This window comes from Macaca fascicularis, chromosome 14, assembly GCF_037993035.2.
Source record: "Macaca fascicularis isolate 582-1 chromosome 14, T2T-MFA8v1.1".
Lineage (NCBI taxonomy): Eukaryota > Metazoa > Chordata > Mammalia > Primates > Cercopithecidae > Macaca > Macaca fascicularis.
The window spans coordinates 79,850,466-79,872,028 of NC_088388.1; the positions used below are offsets into that span (position 1 = coordinate 79,850,466).

Here is a 21,563-nt window from a genome sequence, read left to right on the forward strand (position 1 = left end):
AAACAGGTTTAGACATTGGAGTGTTCTTTTTTCTTATGCTGCCCTTGACTTTTTGGATTCCCCCAGCATTCTGTGTTCTTGCAAGGCTCAGTCTGAGCCTTTGTTTCAAGGACTGTATGGCATGTAATATGTTTTCACTGATGCGTTACCTCCTTATTGATTTTATGACCCCTCCTTTTGTAAGTTTAATTACTTCCCCTAAAGAAAATATAAGCAGTACTTAGTACATATCACTTCTCTTGCCCTTTAAACATACAAATATTCTAATGAAAACATTATTATATAATACATATATTTTCCCCCAACTAGACTCTGAGTTTCTCTACATTGGACTAAAATAATTTGCAATTGTTAGGAATTTCCTGGAGTTAGGCTGACCTCAGTTTGAATGTTATGTTATCTCTAACACTTATTAGGAATCTGGTTTTTAAAAAGTTGCTTAATCCTTTACTGTCTCCTTGTTTTTTCACGGATAAAACAGAAATTATGATACCTGGTTTTCTGGGATATGGTAAAGACTATATCCTAAAATAATGTCTGTAAGGCATACCTGGCACATAATATATGCTCAATAAATGATAACTAATTTTAATGTTGTTTTGCTATTATTGCTTTCACAGTGACAGCTGATACCCAGGAAATCAAAATGTATTTTTTAAAAGCTTCTGGTTACTCCACAAGTGGTAACTCCTTGCAGATTTTCAGGCAGAAGAATATATCAGAGATCATGGAACAATATTTCTGAAAGCAAACTGACCCTCACAAACATATTGGCTTGATCTGACAGACCTAGCCATAGTGCAAATGAAGAGAACTGAAGCCAGAATTAGCTATCTGGAGTCCTCTGAGGCATCAAGTCCATAGGAGATAATGAAAACATACATCACTTGTAACCTTTTAGGCCAACTGGGCTATTGAACATAACAGGAGCATAATGGCTTTCCTGGTGTCAGAAATTCTCCACCCCTGCCTACAGGTAGTTCATCAAATTGCTCCGTGCTTATTGCTTCAATCTGCATTGAGCTTTAATATGCCCTAAAAGCCTGAATCCCTTCCCTCGGAACTTTCAAGCCTCAGAAAATTGTTATGCCTGACTGCCGTACTCACTAAGTGACAAAGACCCTGAAAGTTGAAAAAGCCGCCATACTATAGAAGGAAAAAAAAAAAAAAAAAAAAGGACAGAAGGGAAAGCATGTTAAAAATAAACAGTTTCAAAGATTTCATGAAAAAAAGAAAAGTCAATGCAATTTGCAACTTCATTTGTTCCAGTGACAAGCTGATAAAATGTTGGTGGTACAAATGCATCAGACAATTTGACACAAATTGAAAGTGACTACACATTCCATTATCCCAAATTCCCTTGATAATGGAAAATGATTGTTAAAGACAGTTTCTAATATGTCTTAGAAGCATGAGGCTGTCTATGGAAAATAACACCCTCGATTATCAGGAAAGATAAGCATTCTAAAGGAAGCAAGGCCTACAGTAATTCTATGATCCAAACCTCACTATTCTGACTACTGGCTGTGCAAACACTTTCATTAAGCAATATTAAAATAAGCAAAGAAAACTGCTACCAGTGGAACATATTTAAAAATTGGGTATAGAAGTGACTCATGGGGCAGTGAGTCATTAACAAAAAAGGCAATGTGGTCAGTCAATAATTAAAGCTTGCCAAGATATTTATTGCGGTTTTCCTAAAGAGTCTTTCCATATATTTATATGGTATTCTATTCATGGAAAGCAATTATTTAAAATAAAATTTAAAATATGACATATCAAATCATTTTTTTTCTAGAAAGTTTTGAAAGAAACGGGAATATAATTAGAATCCATTATGTGGTCTTTTGAATTAATTTCATTATTTTATAATGCAGCTTTGTGACATTAATATTGTATGTCTCATGCAAAGAATAGTTATACAATGTAACAATCAAAGCACCTAGAAGCTTAATAATTGGAAAAGGTAAAAGGATACAAAATGCTTATGATAATACTTAAAACAAAAATCATGTGAGAGTGCTTCTTTTCTTTATTTTACAGTTGGAAAAAGTGATCTCAGAGAAATTAAAGCTACTTCCCAAGGCCATCCAACCGATAGGTGTTAAAGGTGGAATGTGAATTTAAGTCAACCTCACTTGAAAGAATTAATTATTTCTTCTGTGCCATCTCTTTCTATAGATTTCCGGTCCTGTGTTTTATTCAATTCTGAGTATATCTGCTTTATAGCATTCTTCATAATCATATAGTAATTCAAAGAATATCTTCAGATTCATTGATTTGAAAAGTTCACTCACTCAAGTCATTCAAAAACATTTACTGAGAACTTACTAGTGCTTAAGTGTCATTCTTGGACATTCACCAATCATCATAATAACAATAATAACAGGATTAGAACTCTTTCAATTGCAAGTAGGAGAAACCCAATCTGGACTAACTTCAGCAACACAAAGAGATGTATTGATAAGATACTGGAGATGTTCCCATGAGGAAAGAAAGTGCCACAGGAGTCAGGGCAGCTTTGGGGCTCTAAGAGATTTGTTTTTGTGCTTTTTCTAACCATGACTCTTAGTCTTTATCTCTCCTTTTCACTTCTGTTTGGGAGTACTGCTATAACAGAATATCACAGACTGAGTAATTTATAATGAAAATAAGTTTATTAGCTCATGGTTCTGGAGGCTGGGAAGTTTCAGATTAAGGGGCTGGCATCTTGCAAGGACCTTCTTGCTGCATCCTTCCATGGCTGAAGGGCAAAAATAGGACAAGAGGAAGACAGAAAAGGAGACCAGGCTTGCCCTTTTATAATGAGCCTACACCTGTGGTAACAGCATTAATCTATTCACTCCACCCTCCTACCCTAATCACCTCTCATTAGGCCCCACCTCCCAACACTGTCTCATTGAAGATTAAGTTTCCAATGCATGCCTTTATAGGGTACATATTCAAATCATAGAACTATATAACAGGCATTATTCTGGACATTTTATGTATGTTATATTACTAAATCTTCACAATAATTATATGAAATAGGTTACATTTTTGTCCCCATTAAACATTAGCTAATTAAGGTTTAGAGATGGTAAATTGCTCAAGGAAATACAGTCAGCAACCAGGTAAGGCTGGATTGACATAATGTATGTCTGATCTAGGTCTTACAACCATTCTATGCTGCCTCCAGGTTGGGAAACTTAGTACTTTTGGGCTACTATAACAAAATATCACAAATTGAGTAGTTTAAAAAAAACACTTACTTCTCATAGCTCTGGAGGTGAGAAAGTTCAAGATCAAGCCAGCAGATTCAGTGTCTAGTCGGGCCTACTTTGTTCATAGATGGCTGTCTTCATGTCAGAAGGGCTGTGTCCTCATGTGACAGAAGGGTTGTGGGAGTTCTCTGGGCTCTTTTTTATTTAACTTAATTTAATTAACTTTTTTCTTTTTTTTTTTTTTGGAGACTGAGACTTGCTGTATTGTTCAGGCTGGATTGCAGCGGCTATTCATAGGGGCAATTATAGCACACTGTGGTCTGGAACTCCTGGGCTCCAGTGATCCTCCCACCTTACCATCCTAAGTAGCTCAGACTACTACAGGCACAAGCCACTGTTTTCAAACTCTAGGGTCTTCTCTATAGGGTCACTAATTTCATTTATGAGGCAGCACCATTAACCTCCTAAAGGCCCCATTGGGAATTAGAATATCAGTATGTGATTTTGGGCATATTCAATCTGCAACAGAGTCATTTTTATTTTGTTAACCATTACTATACATGATGTGGTTTGTAGGTCCAGGGTGCCCTATTTTGTGAATATTTTACTTTTTAATGTCCTTAAAATACAGGATTTTAAAGCAAATGTCCATATCAGATGTATCTGGGTAAAGCAGGGAGTAGTAGTATCATGCCTATAATTTAGGCCCTTAATCATTTAATGAAGCCACTGAGATAATTTAAAACAAATACTAGCATCAACATAGTAAATCCTGTTATGCTTTGGGTCAAATATAATACTCAAACCTTTCCTTATAGCCTGATGCCAAAGCAGGGGTTTATCTCTTTTTGGATTAAACAGCTGATACTTTCTACCTTTATCCCCTATACTGAGTTTTATATCTATTTATTCCTAGCTTAGTTTTATTATTGATTTTGATAATCAGTCTCTTTGGCAAATATGTTGAAACATGATCCCTTCATTTATTGTATGTAATATCATCAAATTGCTTACCACATTAGAGACCATGTATTACTTATTTAATTTTTTTTTGTTTTTTAATGTTTGTTTCACCATTAAATAATAAATTTTCCAAACATAGGGACCATGTCCACTTCATTCCCCAATGAATCCTCAGTGACTAGCTAAGTGTTTGGTAGAATAGTCAACCAATAAGTAATTTGATTAAATAGATGAATTGACTGATATTTTAATATATAAAGCATACTTTTATATAATTTGAAATCAAATTTTGTTGTTATTACAACAAAACAAAATACTTTTGTTCTGTGTTTAAAATACAACTCCACAGCAGGCGATATTTGATGTTTCCCCACCTTGAGCTCATATGTCAAGTGGAAACATGTTCAGATTTGCTCCTATCACCCTGCATTTGTTCAGTGTGGGTTTATATTGCCCAAACTTCTCCTTTTATACTGGGCAAACTCCTAGTCTCTCATTTCAAATTTTTTCTATTATCAACCATATGTAAATCTATTTTGCCCTCTTCAAGGTGGATTCTTCTCCACTTGTATTTCTATGGTGCAATTCAATTATTGTTCTTATCATTTTTCAGTTATTCTTTGTTTAAATGCTTATAACTTGGAAGATGAAATCTATCTCTAAATATCTCTTTGTATTCCTTGAAACTAATTTATTTATTTATTTATTATTTATTTATTTATTTATTTATTTATTTATTTTTGAGACAGAGTTTCGCTCTTGTGGCCCAGACTGCAGCACAATGGCGCGATCTCGGCTCACTGCAACCTCTGCCTCCTGGGTTCAAGTTATTCTCCTGCCTCAGCTTCCCAAGTAGCTGAGATTGAAACTAACATCATTAGAGAACCTGGAACACAGTAGCTATTATCATGTCCATCATTATTATAATCATGAGAAACCTATGTTCTATTGAAATTTATCTGTAAACTCTGTACCCGAGGTCCTACCACGGAACCACATTCTGAGGATGGCAATGATTCTGATGCTGGTGGTGTTTAAGTTGGTTGGGAGCTGACAAAACACAATTCCTAAGAAAAAGTCAGTATACTAAAGCAAAGACAGAATTGTACAAAAATTAAGAAATTTGGAGTGGGGGGAGCAGAGAGGAGGACTATTGAGGAAATAAAGAAATAACAGGATAATATATTTTTCAACATGTACAAGTGTTTCCATTCAAAACTTACATTTTAGTGTGAGTTTCCCTGGCAGATCAAGTGCTCATCTTATATATATATATATATGTATACATTTTTTTCATTTTCTCTTTCAGATTACTTCCCAGATTTTCAACATCATCTATCCTCCTCTCTGTCTGCCCAGCCTTTTATTTGATATTTAGCATATGACATTAACTCTATGACTAATTGACTTCATAAGACATAACCACAATGAGGTGTAGTTTTCTAATGAAAGACCACATTTGAAAATGCAAAATAAGATAACCTATAATAACAATGACTCATATCTGGGGAAGCAGCTAGGGCTCTGAAATTATAATAAATTTGGCTCAAATTCTGCCTGTTACTCACTTTTGAGCTTCAGTTTCTCATCTATATGACTGAATAATACCCACTTCACATGGTGATTGAGAAAAAGAAATAAAATAACATATACAGAGTGTCTGGCCAATACGTGCTCAATAAATAGGTATTAAATTCAGTTGAATTAAAAGAAAATTGTATGTTCTTTAGTTATTTAATTCACTCTATTCAAGTATACCCCATTTTGTAATTTTAAGGAACTTAATCAATTTAAAGAAGTAGATTAATCTGTCCAAGGTTGTCAAGTTAGTAACTGGAACAATCAAAATTAGAATGCACAAAGAACAAAGGAAAAGATATTTAAAGGGAGATACTGTAACAACTACTAAGTCAGAAAGATTCTTGAGAATGTAGATAATATAATGTATTTCTGTCCCTGTAAATAGTGAATAACAACAAATTAATAAACATTTGACAAATAATGAATCATACTTGATTTCAAGCAGGGCATGACCAACTCTTATCTCCTTAATCACCTGTATTAAAACAAATGCATGGCTTTGCTTAGTTGACATGCTCACTGATATAAATGAAGATCTGAGAGCTCTTGCTTAATGCTGGAAGGCATTATTAATCTCTTTGGAACTTCGGGGGATTTTTGGAATAGAAATTTGATGGAGTTTTGTGAACTACTGTGAATAATCCTAGATTTCAGAGAAAAAATAATGAAAAGCAAAATGATCTCAGACTAGTGAGACAGTGGCTTCATAATTCCATCCCACTCAATAACATTCTTTTTTCTAACATTCATTAAAAATCTGAAGATTTCAGAGGAGTTTACGCTTTATTCTGGACAATTAAGCCCACGTGCTACAGGTATTTATTGAAGAAGGATTAACAGAAGCCTAGGTATTTATAGAGCTGTGATCCTGGAAGCAAGTGCAGAGAGAGGGAAGTTATTTTTTTCCCTCCTTATTTTTACAGTAAGGAAAGCCTGAGGCACTTTTCAATGAAGCTGCTCTAGGCAGAGCCTAAGGGCCTGCCTTACTGCTGAGCATACTCAGCCAAGGAAGATGAGTAGGAGGCGATGAAACTGGAGAAGATTAAAAGCATCACAACTGCAGGTCTGCTTTAACCCTCATCCAAACAAGGAGCATCTAGTAAACAAGATTCGGAACACACAGGCCCTCACGTCAGACCCTTTGATCATCTGGCCAAACACACAGGCCCGCAACTGTACTTAGCAGCCTGGAAAATCACACCTGAGGCAGGGTCACCCACCTTTGTCAAAGGAGGAAAGGCTTTTTCTGCTCTGGAGCCTACAGAGCTGTTTCAGGAATTATGTCCTGAGACCTCGGGACACAGTGATAATCATCTCATGCATTTGGAGATTTGATCTGGAAAGGGCTTTGGGGATTATCTGTACGCTCTGCTTCTTGTGCAAATGGGAGGGACCTTTGTGAGGTGTCTAAGTTACAGTTTCGAGAGTCAGGACTATAAGCACATCTCCTAATCTTTGATATATATTGCTGCCTCTCAGAACAAAATTAAATAAATGCTCTTTGGGACAAGTTGTTGATTCCCAATCACCTATGATACTTTTCAGTATCTCTTATAGATAAAGTTAAACTCCAGTTTTCACAAATAGCCAACTGAGTACTTGCGTGGATAAGTGGGGTACCCATAAAAAACACAGGTTCTTCAGAGATTGTGCTCTTGGTGCCTATGTTAATCTGGGAATTATAATACTTTATTACTAAAAAGTAAAAGACAACATATCAGAAGTACTTAACTAAAAGGACAACATCTGACACATCTTGGTATTTAATAATAATAATAGTTAGGATGTTTATCATATTCCCTTTGCAACAGCATTAGTTCCTTTGCTCATTTTTGTGCCTTATCCTTTCGCTGTCCACACAGAAGACCCCATTGCTCCTTTCAGATTTAACTATTACAAATTTGCTCTTGGTTCAGCCACTCTGCAGATATTTAGCTGTCCAGAAACCTAGCTTCCAGGGATGTCCCTTCATCTCTGGTACTGTTTATCTTCCATTCACCCTGACTCTTCTCCTTCTACATGGATGCATGTGTGTTTTTCTCTGCATCCTATTTTGAAACTGAGTAGCCTTTTCGTTTTAGGGATCTGAAGATGTTCGGACAGAAACCATTACTATTAATACGTAATGAGATGATTCCTGTTTGATCATGAAACATAATCATCTTAAATTTGAAGCCAAAAGTCTAATAAATTCTAAAAATATGTATTACAAGAAAAAGAAAAAAAATGTATTTTCAAGACTGGCAAACAAATAAACAAATCTCCTCAGCTTAAAAAAAGAGGTTACCAAAATTTATGTCAGAAGAAGGAATGCTCTTACTGAATCCCTGAATTAGAGTCCTGGCTCTCAGTTTCTTATGGAAACAGGAGGGCAGAACAGGACAATTCACTTCACCCAGCCAATGTTCCTTCACCTGTGAAATGAAACTAATCAATGTCCCCTGCCAGGCCTGAGGTAAGGAGTCATTAATAAAGGCACACAGCAACAAACATTCACATTCCTGAATCGTTAGTTTGTCCAGTATCTTAAAGTCTTTGGATGATATTTTGTTCAAGCTTCAATATCCCACATGAGAGAGAAATCTTTTTATCTCTTTTTTTTTTTTTTTTCCTGAGGTGGAGTCTTACTCTGTTGCTGAGGCTGGAGTGCAGTGTAACTGTGTCGGCTCACTGCAACCTCCGTCTGTCTCCTGGATTAAAGCAATTCTCCTGCCTCAGCCTCCTGAGTAGCTGGGATTACAGGTACCCACCACCACGCCTGACTAGGCGTGAGCCATCATGCCCAGCCTAGAGAGAAATCTTATACCCATTTTACATAGGCTAAGCCAAAGTTCGGATGCAATGCTATATGTGCTGATTACTTTTTGATCAAATAATGCCATGGAATGTCATTTATTTGTTATTATTATTACTATCCCTTTAAAAAGTAAGTGAATACAAGATTGGCAAAGAGCTATATTTGGCTTTCATCAAGGAAATGAAGCTGCCCTTCTGTGCCCATCTCTTTTCTTGGATTGCCAGGCTTTGCAAGTGTACTGTCTACACCTGCAGACTCCATTCGTGCATGCCTCTTTCCCTACTTAGGCAATCTTTATCTTATCCCCAAAACTCTTCAAAAAAGAAGGATAAAATAAATAATGTTTCTGTTCAAACAACAAGGAGGCCAGAAATTGCATCGCTATCTAATTCATTGGAAACTATCTCTCCCTCTCTCCCTACTCCCCTAATTTCATACCTCATTTTCTTTTCCTATTCTGTGATGAGAACCTTCTTAGACAAAATCAATATAAAATTTGAGTGAATAGGTATCAACTTCACTCTGGGGGAAAACGGCATTAGTTCACTATACCAACTCAAAAAAGAACCTAAGGGTTTTGAGGATTGAGTTCCCTTAACCTTGAATTTATCCCACACATCTTTATTGAGCCCTGCTAAAGTCCTGAGCATAAATTAGTCAATAAGAAAGATGCATTTTCTATTCTTATGGGGTCACACATTAGTAGACAAGACAGCTTGTCTGTCATTTAAGAGTGGGGATGGAAAGTATCACCTTGTGTCTTGCTTCACTTACTTGATAGTAGAAACAGCAGCCGTAGTCATGGTTGTTATACTAATAACTAATCTTTATTGATGTTTTCTATAGGTCAGGCATTGTTCTACCCACCCTGAAGGTATGAACTCATTTAATTACTATTCTAAATTCCAAAATTTGCCACATACTGTTTTAACTGTTCAGTATTTTTTGTGTATCCATATTAATGGGTAAGACAGCTGGGCATTCAAAGAATATTAGAATATCCAGAATCAAAAAGGAACTTAAACAAATTTGCAATAAAAAAATAAACAACATCATTAAAAAGTGGGCAAAGGACATGAACAGATGCTTTTCAAAAGAAGACCTACATGCAGCCAACAAGCATATGAAAAAATTTTCAACACCACTAATCATTAGAGAAATGCAAATTAAAACCACAGTGAGATACCAGCTCATATCAGTCAGAATGGTTATTATTAAAAAGTCAAAAATAACAGATGCTGATGAGATTGTGGAGAAAAGGTAACATGTAAACACTGCTAGTGTGAATATGAATTAATTCAGTCATTGTGGAAAGCAGTTTGGTGATTCCTCAAAGTCCTGAACACAGAAATACCATTCAACCCAGCAATTTCATTACTGGGTATATAGCCAAAGGAATATAAATCATTCTACCATAAAGAAACATGCACACATATGTTCATTGCAGCACTGTTCACAGCAGCAAAGACATGAAATCAACCTAAATGCCCATCAATGGTAGAGTAGATAAAGAAAATGTGGTGCATATATGCCATGGGATACTATGCAGCCATAAAAAAGAATGAAAACATGTCCTTCACAACTACATGGATGCAGCTGGAGGCCATTATCCTAAGCAAACTAACATGGGAAGAGAAAACCAAATGCCATATGTTCTCACTTATAAGTGGTAGCTAAATATTGAGTACATATGAATGCAAAGAAAGAAACAGAAAACACTGGGGCCTACTTGAGGGTGGAAGGTGGGAGGGGGTGGGAGGAAGGTGAGAATCAAAAAGCTACCTATTGGGTACTATGCTTACTACGTGGGTGACTAAACAATCTGTACACCAAACCCCTACGATATGCAACTTAGTTATATAACAAACCTGCACATGTACCCCTGAACCTAAGATAAAGTTATAAAAAATAATATCATAGAGCACTAAAACATCACTGGAAATAAAACTTAATGGAGCAAAGCGTACTGGACAGAAATCTTGTCAGGGAGAAGAAAACAAGTAGTTGAAAAATATTTTCTAACTGCTGGGCATGAGGATGATAAACCTCAGGAGGATGGTTGAGTCACAAGAGTTTCTCTCTAGAGTGCCTTTAGGAGCAGATGGGCCCTGTTGCTTTCCATCTTTGTTTGTTTTTGTCAGATGGGGTGGGTATGATGGAACCAAAAGTGGATTGCTCTCCGTACCAGCCGAGAGATTGAGCATCGGCGTCCATGTCCCCTGCCAGTCCTTCATTACATTCTCAGAGCATCCTCTAAACACGCATTGGAGAAAGCTCAAAAACTATGATTCAAACAAGCATCAAATTATTAACCTCCTAGGTTATCTTTGTTATTTAGGCATTTGAACTTCAGAATTACGTTAAGCAATTGCCTAGTTTACAAATCCTTCCTATTTGGGTACCTATCTTTCTTTTCTTAGCTGCCCCTCTTCTGTCTCTGCACATGTGTGCATTTCACCACCACTACCTCCCTGATTCCTTTTCTAAATATTTGTTTATCTTATTTCTCTACCAAGTTTGAGTTCCATTAACACAGTAATTTGTCTTATTTGTCTCTGTACTCCATTGCTGGTGTCCTGCATAATGCATAATATGGGTGTAATAAATATTTGCTAGATAATTTTCTACTGAAAGAAAAAATCATAGTGACTTGTTTAGTAATTCACACCTATTACATCTAAGAAAACCTAATGCACAGATCAGACATCAAATAAATATTTGTTGAATGTCTATATCATCATCTAATCCCTTGTTCCTTTGAATAATTTTCATTTCCTCTAATTTTTCTTCCCTTTTCTTTGAATAGTCTCTTTTGCTATTCTTGTCTTTCAGAACATCCAGAAGTGCCTTCGTTTTTTAAAGCTCTGAATTGTATTCAAAACTGTGTTATTTATAGACTAATTGGCAAAGCCATATAAGTGCAATGATGGCAGCTCAATTTCTGGGTACAGTCTTATTTGGTTCATCATAATTTGACAAGTTGGCATGTTTGAAGTTAATTAGAAAATTCATTTTAAGTGACATACTAGACATTTAGGGGAGCAACAGTCACACTAATGAGGAATTACATGTTATACACACTGCATAGTCTTTGCAACTTTTCTTTAAAAAATGTCATGAATGATTAACTCTGCTTAACTCCAGACAATAAGAGAAAGAAAGGGCAAAACCCAGACTTCTAAAGAGAAACAGGATGTATCTTTTTGTTATAAATATTTTATTGTATATAATTATTCATATAATTGTTCACAAGTGAATACACTAGGATATTTAACAAATTGTCAGATGTGGCCTGTATCATAGGCCTACGAAAAGGACAGCTACAAATAAAGACTGATCTGAGTATCTTAGCGTGATGTATCTTAATAACTTAATGTGGGAGGTAGAAGCTTGAGGTGATAGCCTAGGTGGGCAAACATGGCCATTGTCCCCTGCCTTGTGTGGAAGCACAAGACAGAATTAAAGTATTTGCCTGCATTATGCTGAATACAATTGTTTATAATAATACCAGGGAAATGTCACTGGTCCTCATAAATATCTTTTTAAAATGAGCTAACCTCTCTGAATATCGAGAAGCAACCCTTTTACAAAGGCATTCAGTTAGAGAGCCAAATGGCATTCAAGTTAGGCCCATGGGAAGAAACAATTCAACAAAATATAATTTACTAAATAAATATTTACTGGCACCTACTACATGACAAGCACTTTTCCAGGTGCTAGAGAAACAACAATGAATGGCAGACTTATTGTCACTGTCCTCAAGGAGCACATAATTTAGTGGGAAGAACTTGCAGCTCTGGTAAGTTCAAGGTTAACGTATTAGTGGGTAAGAAACTCTACAGATGAAACTATAGCAAGTGAATGTTGTCAAAAAGAGACAAATCTGGTTCTTTTTGGGTAACTGGAGCCTACTGATAATTAGTTTTATGAAGATCTTTGTGTTAATATTGGGTATTTTTAAAGAAACAGAACAGAGATATATAGCCTGTGTTTGAAGCACAAGTTCAGTCATTTTTCCAACTTGGTAAAAGCTTTATTACAGGCCCAACTTCTTGTGCTTGTAATTAATGATCTTGCTGGCCACTTATTCCACTGGTATGTGGACATACTTGACAAAGTATATATGTAAAGAGAGGTCTTTGAGATCATCATATTTAAGTATACATATGGAAAGCAGTAATAAGGGTACCTAGCATTTGTATTGTGACTTACTATTGACAATGTGTTCTGAATATGCATTATTGCAGTGGCTTTTGACCCTAGCTGGGTATCAGAATTCTGTGTGCAGGTTGTTAAAATCACCTATACCTAGACCCCAGCCCTGCAGATTGTGTTTCAGTAGGTCAGAAGATGGTATTTTTAAGCAGCCTCATGGATGATTTTGAATTGTTGTCAGGGTTGAGAACCATTGTTTTTTGTAATATCTTTTTCTGCTATGCCCCTGAGAAATAGGCTTTATTAATGTGCCATGAACTTTCATGCTTTGGTATTTAGAATGGTTCTCCTGAGTCACCTCCTCGGGGAAGCCTTCCCTAACCACATCTTCCACTAACACCATCACCACCCAGGCAGATCCAAATCACAAACATGTACCTTCAACATACCTTTGCTTTGTCATCTTATTGTGCTGTAATTTTTATCGTGGTTGCTTATATGTCTCTCCTACTTAGGTTTGAGCCCTTTAGGGACATGGACTATTATCTTTTTATCTTTGTATCTTAAGAATGCAGTACATTACGTGGACATGATAGAAATAAAATTAACCATGATAATAATAATATACTGTGCTTATTATGTGCCAGAAACTATTTATATAGCATTATACATGCATAAAATGATTTAATATTCATGCCAACCATGTGATATAAGTGAGATAAGTACTGTTATATCCCCACTTACAGATGAGGAAATTGGGGTACAAAAAGCAACCTAATGACACACTGCCTGTTTAATGAAGGTGCTAATATCATGTCCATATCACAGAATGAAAAAAAATACTTTTCATTTTACAAATGAGGAAACAGAAACTCTTTGAAACACCAGTCCTTGAATTGTTGGCCATTTATATCATGGTTTAGATACTTGCTCTTACAATAATTAGAAATACAATCAACAGAGCTGGTTTTTGGGGGATTCTCCCGATTCAGTATATCCTGTGTCTGGTGCTTCTTCTACATTGTGCTCTTCCCTCTGTTAAATGAGGGAGGCAGAAGATCCCAGCTGAGCCACTGCAGTGCATGTGCCTCCAGTTGAAAACAGATGATGGTAATGAGCAGTGCCAACCATCTGTTGACATACTGATGAGCCACTGAAAAAAATGGAGTGCATTTGTTCACATTTCCAGATTATTTAAAAATAAGGAGCAATGGGAATTATTAAATTGGGCAATCTGGGTTCTAAGTAGCATTTATATACTTTTTTTTTTCCTGGATGCCTTCTTTAAAATTAAATTTTTAATAACCTTTAAGCCTTGCAGCCTTGAGGGAATAATTTCTTTCACAGTAGTTCAAAGGTTTAATTTCACAGTAAAGCTTTTGAAATATGGTATTATCCCTTTTGTTCTAGAAAATTACTGTTTAAAAAAATCATATTTCAAAGTAATGATTGTAATGAGAAAAAGATATGAAGCCCAACTTCAAAAGGGAAGAACGATAACCTCGCCTGTGATGTCCTCTAGTGAGCCTTTCCCTCATGGATTCTAATTTGTAACAGTTCGAAAAATCTTTGGAATTGTGCAGTCTCTGCCCAGTTATACAGCCTGGGCTGCAGTCTAGGAAAGGGGGGTTTATATAGACACAATGGAAGCTATTAGCTTTCTTATATAAATAAAATGCAGCATGTCTTCAGTCCTGCTGTGTGTGTGCTTTCTACAATGCTATTTCCAAACAATGTTATCTGTGGAGTTCTAAAGCCATTTTCTTGAGCGTTAAAGTTGTGTATGTAGTTGCAGAAGAGACAGTGGAAATTTTCAATTGTAGGAGAGCCTGATAGGGAAGGGGAAGAGAACTAATAAATATTGAGCATCCAGCTTGTCCTAGACACTGTATGCTGGGCTTCACATATACATTGTCTTTTATCATCTTCACAGCAGCCCTCTGAGATAAATGTACTATTAGTCTCATTGTACTGATGGTAAAGCCTCATTCTACAAGGCAAGATACTCACCTTCTTACTTTAAAAATAAAAATCCTCACTGTAACTTTTAGTTCAAAGTCCCATGGCCCAGGCCTCACTTTATAAGAATACTTAAAGGGATTTATTAATTTTCTCTTCTCTTCTCTTCTCTTTTCTTCTCTTCCCTTGTCTTCTTTTTTCTTTCTTTCTCTTTCTTTCTTTCTTTCTTTCTTTCTTTCTTTCTTTCTTTCTTTCTTTCTTTCTCTCTTTCTTTCTTTCTTTCTTTCTTTTTCTGTTTTTGATAGTCTCACTCTGTTGTTCAGGCTGGTGTGCAGTGGCACGATCTCAGCTCACTGCAACCTCTGCCTCCCAGGTTCAAATGATTCTCGTGCCTCAACCTCCTGATTACCTGGGACTATAGATGCATGCCATCATGCCCAATTAATTTTTGTGATTTTAGTAGAGACAGGGTTTTGCCAGGTTGGCCAGGATGGTCTTGAACTTCTGACGTTAAGTGATCCACCCACCTCTGCCTTCCAAAATGCTGGGATTACAGGTGTGAGCCACCATGCCTGGCCTGGGATTTATTAACTTTCCAATTAATCCTGATTATTACACATTGTATGCCTGTATCAAAATATCCCATATACCCCATAAATATATACACCTACTCTGCACCCACACAAATTTTTAAAAAGACATAAAATGAACCAAAGAAGAAAGGCTAATGGAATGAGAATTATATATACATAGCAGAAATAGAGCCATATACATTTAGTAAAAATCGTACTACTGTTAACTGCTAAAGGATCAAAATGAAGGGGGATGTGTGTAATAGACAGGGACACCAGACAAAGACTCAGAATGAATGGACACCATTTCTCAGGCTGCAAAATCTTGGACAAATCACTGAAATTATCTTTGCTTCAATTCATGCACCCAAGCAATGGATGCAGAAAGATGTGCAATGTTACACTCAAATAATAAAGGGAATTAGAATGAGAAGAGGTTTTCTGAACTATGACCTACCATGCTAAAGATACCCATGGCAGTTCACCCTGGCTCTATGTATATGGTTGGGTGATCATTGATTGTTAAATGTTTTCAACACAGTATTTATCATTCTTCATTGCAAAGATTAATTTAGACATTTTTCCGACAAACACACTCCAAAATCCTTAGTGCAGAGATTATCTTTCGTTCATCATTATATTCATCATGTATTATATGCTCAGAACCTGTTTGTTGAAATTCAATATTGCATTTCTATTTATACATTCATGAACTCAATTAGCATGAATATCTACTAAGAAGTGCAAGATAATCATTAGAATGGAGGAAATTTAATCTAGAAGCTTTAATGAAATAACATCTTGAATGGTTTATAGAAATATGGACTATAGGTTTTAATGTCATAAACTTTATTTTTGTTCTTCTGTACCATTTAAACTTTGGCTTACATAATAATAATAAGAGCTAACTTTGAATACATACTATTTGCCACGTTCTATGATAAACAGACTGTATGCACTGTCTTATTAAAATCTCCAGATAACCCAAAGAAGTTAATAATACTATTATAAATATTTAGGAAACTGAGGCTTGGAGAGGTTAAGCAGTTCAATGTCACAGTAAATATAGAGGTTAAGATTCAAAACTATGTCTATCTGATTCATTTATTTATTCATTCAACAAACCTTTATTAAGTTCTTGCTGTGTGTCAGATGCCATGGTAGGTATTGGGAATACAGTAGCAAATAATTTAGGAACAGTCTTCACACTTGTGAATTTACTGCCTAGCAGTAAAAGAAATCTATTAAGCATACAAGCATATTATGCATTGATTAATTAATTATAATTTTATAACGGATTTTTTTAGATGTTTAAACTGGTAGCTACAGGAACCAAGCTCGGAATGTTCTTGTTATATTTGAAACATATATAAAAATTTTTCTCCTTTCTGATAGCTTCCTTATGGAGACAGCATGGGGCTGTACTCTTGTGTTCTTTCATCTTCAAGGAGTCATTTATCTCAACTAATTTACTGCTTAGCTTCAACATTCTCAGCCACTAATTTAGACCTTAATGTTTAAAATGATACCTATCTGTATTCAATTTTTAATATCATGAAACTGCAATACACCATCTAAAAACAACAGACTGGCTATCAGATGCATGTGCTCTCCTGACCCTAGATTGGTCTCCAACAGGCATATCTCAGAAAGGAGTGTCTTTGCTGGTGGAAGGACTGGGTTCCCTAGATTGATAAATTTCAATCTTGTAACATGTCAACTTTGTTAGATAATTTCTTGTCTCTGAACCAAGAAGCCCTGTTTGGTAAATTTAAACATACGAAATTTAGATAGAAAGAGCTCCTACTGTGATCTATATTATGGGTGGTTGTGGTATATAATTAAATGTATAAATTTGGTCTTTGTTCCTGGTTCCTGGAGGAGAGTTCCTAAAAACCTTGGAATTTCCTGAGTGACAACAGTGACTTTTGTTACTAATAATGAGTTACTAATAGTGAGCTAATGATATCTCAGTTCATGTTAATAAGGTAACTCTTAGCAGGCCCCTAGATAGGTTCAGGATAGAGGCTGGTCACCAGAGAAGCCAATAATGTGATTAGCGGTTTAAAGCTATCAGCTGCACTCCAACCTCCCTCTGTGGAATGGGAAGGACTGAACATTGAGTTCAGTGGCCGATGTCCAATGATGCAGTCAATCTTGTCTGTGTAATGAAACTTTGATGAGAACTCTGAAACAAAGATTTGAGAGAGCTTCCCTACTGGTGATGTGCAAGTGGGTAGCATTCTCAGAGAGGGCCTCACAGCTGTGTACACCTGCTCCTCCATGTCTTGCCATATGCATCTCTTTCATTTAACTGTTCCTGAGTTGTATCCTTTATAATAAACCTGTAAGTACAGTATAGCACTTTCCTAAATTCTGTGAGTTGTTTTAGCAAATTATCAAAACTTATTTACCTATCATAGGAAGGGAGCCCTGAATTTGTAGTTGGCCAGGCAAATGGGCAGGTAGCCTGGGCACTCCATTTGCAGTGGACATGTAAAGTGGTGACAGTCTTCTGGAATATCTGTGGGGCCTGCCACTCTGGGTAGCTTGTGTCAAAATCAAATTGAATTAGGACAATTTGTGTCTGAGAATTGGTTGGTGTTGGAATGATGTGTTTGAATTATTTGGAAAAACCACAGAGTGTTAGAAGTTTAACTTGGTTTTACCAAAGGGTCATGACCAGGCTTAAATTCTGACACTGTCATTTAGAATTTGTGTGACCTTGAACAGTTACTTAATTTCTTGGATTCTCTGTTTCCATAAAACTGAAATGTTCAAAAGAGGATTGTTAGAAAGATTAAATTAGTTATTGTAAATATAGGGTTTTTCTCAATAGCTGACACCTAGTGTTTAGTAATTTTTAATTTTACTTCTCTTTTTTTCCCCCAATGTAAGTTCTAGAACAGGCTACTTAGTAATAGCTCAGAAACCCTGTAAGTTTCTAATTATACATATTATATTAGAGATACTTCAATATTTCTCTATGAACTGATATCTTTCAGAATGTCACATACATCTAGGAATGGAATAGAAAAATTAAAATTTTATTTCAATCTCACGTGTCACGCATATTTTCCTGATTTTCTAGATGAGGATGTTGCCTGAGGAATGAAGAGACTTGGTTGATGTTATCAGGTTTTTCAGTGATTGTAAAGTCCTTGGTTTTCAGCCTGTGACTCAGCCTGTATATTTCTCCTGGCACAGTTTATAGCCTAGTGTCAAACCATGTGTTCTCGTTTGGGGTTTGGAAAAAATAGTCACCAGTTTAAACTATATGACAATTAAAATGCAAAAGATAGTGCAAGAAATGGCACTGAATTAATTAACATTTACAACATATTAGCTATGGGATATTTTTTGCCAGGGGCAAGAAGTAGAAATAAAGGGGTAGAGTGCTTCCAATAAAGAGGCAGATGTGCCTTTAAGGTTTAACCACTTACGTTCTTACAAAACCAGCTTCTCTGATAAGACAGACCAGCCAGCTCTGCGTGTTTTGCAATTTTCAATACACAGTTCCGCTTTCACACTTCAATAATTCATTTTCCAGCACTTAGAATCCAGAAACCTGCTTTCACTGATGTAGCTAAAATGCAAGGAACATAGTTTAATAACAAACATCTCCACTTATCTCATCTCATTCCCCAGTAAATTGTGTTGGAAAACATGTGTAAACAGTACCGAGCAAACAGAGCATTTGTGGTCTCCTTTAGAATGTGTTCTATTTGAATTCTAGATGTAGTGACTTTTAGAGGGTAGCCACTTTCCATAATAAAAATGCAAAGCTTTCTAAAATGAAGTTTCTAATACTATCATAGAATCTTCAAACTTAGATTCAAATAGAACTAACATACATGGAGCATCCAATCTGTTCGTGGACTGCTCTGAATGGTTTCAATCTCTGTGTAGCAGGTACTATTGGTATTATTGCCTTCATTTCATAGACAAGGTGCCTAAAATTGGTAGAAGCTACATTATTTTTCTAAGTTTGGAGTTGAAATAGAGCTTAGAGGTTGCCTATTCTCAGGTTTGTCCCATGGAAAAATAATTGCTACAATATTTTTGAAAGGACAAATCCTAACAGGCTTGGATGCTTCCTACAATGAGGAATTAATTACTAACTTTACTCTTTAGGAAACACATATGAAAGTTAAAATTATCATTACACATTCCAGAAGTTGCTTCTACTCTGAAAAGTCATTAATTCTATCAGAGATACCTTTCAAGAACATGGTGACAGTACCTATTTAGCATATTTTCTTATGTTCAAATATTGAACAATAACTGGATATGTCAGATAAGCAAAACAATCCCAACGAGGTCTTCTTTCAATGATGTTAAGCATTAGGAAAATAAAACAAATGTCTGAGAGCGTATGAGGTGCCCTTTAAGTTCATACGTGCCATACAGATGATCACAGATATTTTGTTTCTCAAAGAGACTGAAAATGATTTACTCAATAATGTATTTAGTGATAGTTAGATAGTATAAGTAATGAAGAAAATTAAGTTTCATTGTTTGTCAACATAGCTCTAAAGTAATCCAGGTGGAACTACTGCTGAGTAAAAAAATTAAGATCATCATCTATGTAAATTATCAATGTTAAACAGGCTGTGACAAACCATCAAGGTGTCCCCAATGATTTAAAAGTGACATTATGGTTTATCAGCTGTCTTGTTAATATCAAGAATGTTATCCATGATGTAGCCTTTGCAAGTCATTACTTACTTAGTATTAATGTGGATAATTGCAATAAGGCAGCTAATAATAAGCATCCATTTTTACTAGACACTTGGATGGCTAATATGCACATTTTACATATTTTACCTCCAGATCTTATAAAACATTGGTAAGATCTTTACTATCCTCACAATTTCATAGACAGATCAAAAGAGCTCAGAAAAGTCAAATAAATCTTAAGCAACATTGGCAAGATCTGTCATACTCTCACAATTTCACATCTGGTAAGAACCTGATGAGTCAAACTCATCTCTTTGGCACTAAATAAAGGGAGGGCTTAATTCTTCATTGCCACTTTTCAGTACTTGAGATGATGAGAGCAAATCTCAGTATAACAAAGGAGTGCATTCATCCTTAAGCAAACAGAGCTCTTCACTGGATGTTCAGCACATTAAAAACATTAATGTACATCAGATTAACATGTCCTATATGGACTGTGACATCAATGGCAATCTGACCACTGAAGCTCCCTATTTGTGGTGTGGAACTGTAAATCAGCCAGACTATATTTCTGGAGCCCCTCTAATCTAGATAGAACTGAGTTCTGGACAAGTGATATGAATGAAAGAGATGAACAACACATTCAGGTCTGGACCATAAAAACCCCCTGACAACTGCTTCATTGTCTCCTATTTATTTATGCTAGCTGGCTGTCAAAAATCCAGGGTGATCTTAAAACCCAAATATTGAAAAAGATGCAATCTCTATCAACTGGGTTCTTCAAGCACAGCAAAACCTCCTCTATCTCCGCCTTCTGCAGCTTGATCTCTGAGAAAGAACTTCTCTTGTATCGAAACACCGAGACTTGAGAATTTATCTCTTAGAGTAGTTAGTGATATCTAATAGACATTACAAGACATGCATAATATTTTCAGAATATAGTCCAGAATCTACACAGGTCAAACTAATTTTCTGGAAGAGCAAAATATTGTAATAGCATTAATTTTCTAAATTTTCTAAAATTTTCTTTTAGAATTTTTAACATTAGTCAACAGACTAAAGAAAAAAAATATTACTTTGAAATGATGAATGACTGTAACTTTGGCTGGCACTTAGCAGAACCATTAATAAGAAAGCCAGTAGTTTTCAGTGTCCTTGGAAACAGAAAGCAGAATTAGTCTGTTTCAGGGATTGGAGATAAAGCAAAATGTCAAAAGAAAACGATAATATACCACAGCGAGATTATTGTGTGTCCAGCAACACCACCACCAACACCACCACAACCAGATTTTGAGTAAGACTTAAAAAGTTAAAGTTAATTATACAGTTGAATCAGCCTCTTTTTTTTTCTCTCCTTCTCTCTTTTTATTTCTTTCTTACTATCTTAAATGTAGATTAAAAATGTTGACCATGCTAAAAACAACACAACCATCTATTGAGAACCTTTGATGTTATAAAAAATATTGTCTCATCCTTTACATGTTATTGCAATAGTAATACTTAAAACAGCACCATAAAGAAAGTATTAATTTAGCCACTTTATAATTAGGGAAACAGAAAGATTAAAGGAGATGCCTATAGTCAAATGGCAGGAATGGGTGAGAACCATGATATATTTGCCTAAATATCCTCCTCCACCGAAGACACCGCAGG

The 21,563-nt window shown here is 35.8% G+C and overlaps 1 long non-coding RNA gene across 2 annotated transcripts in view; it reads right to left on the reverse strand.

The window, feature by feature from the left end:
- LOC135967082 (uncharacterized) overlaps positions 1-21,563 on the reverse strand; it is a 1,183,085-nt gene that overhangs the window by 361,071 nt on the left and 800,451 nt on the right. The window contains exon 5 of one of the 2 annotated variants that reach the window (XR_010580944.2): positions 18,679-18,816. The exons of the other annotated variant lie outside the window; for it this stretch is intronic. This is a non-coding gene — a long non-coding RNA (uncharacterized lncRNA). Of the gene's footprint in view, positions 1-18,678; positions 18,817-21,563 lie in introns of those variants that run through there. 2 annotated transcript variants of the gene reach the window in all.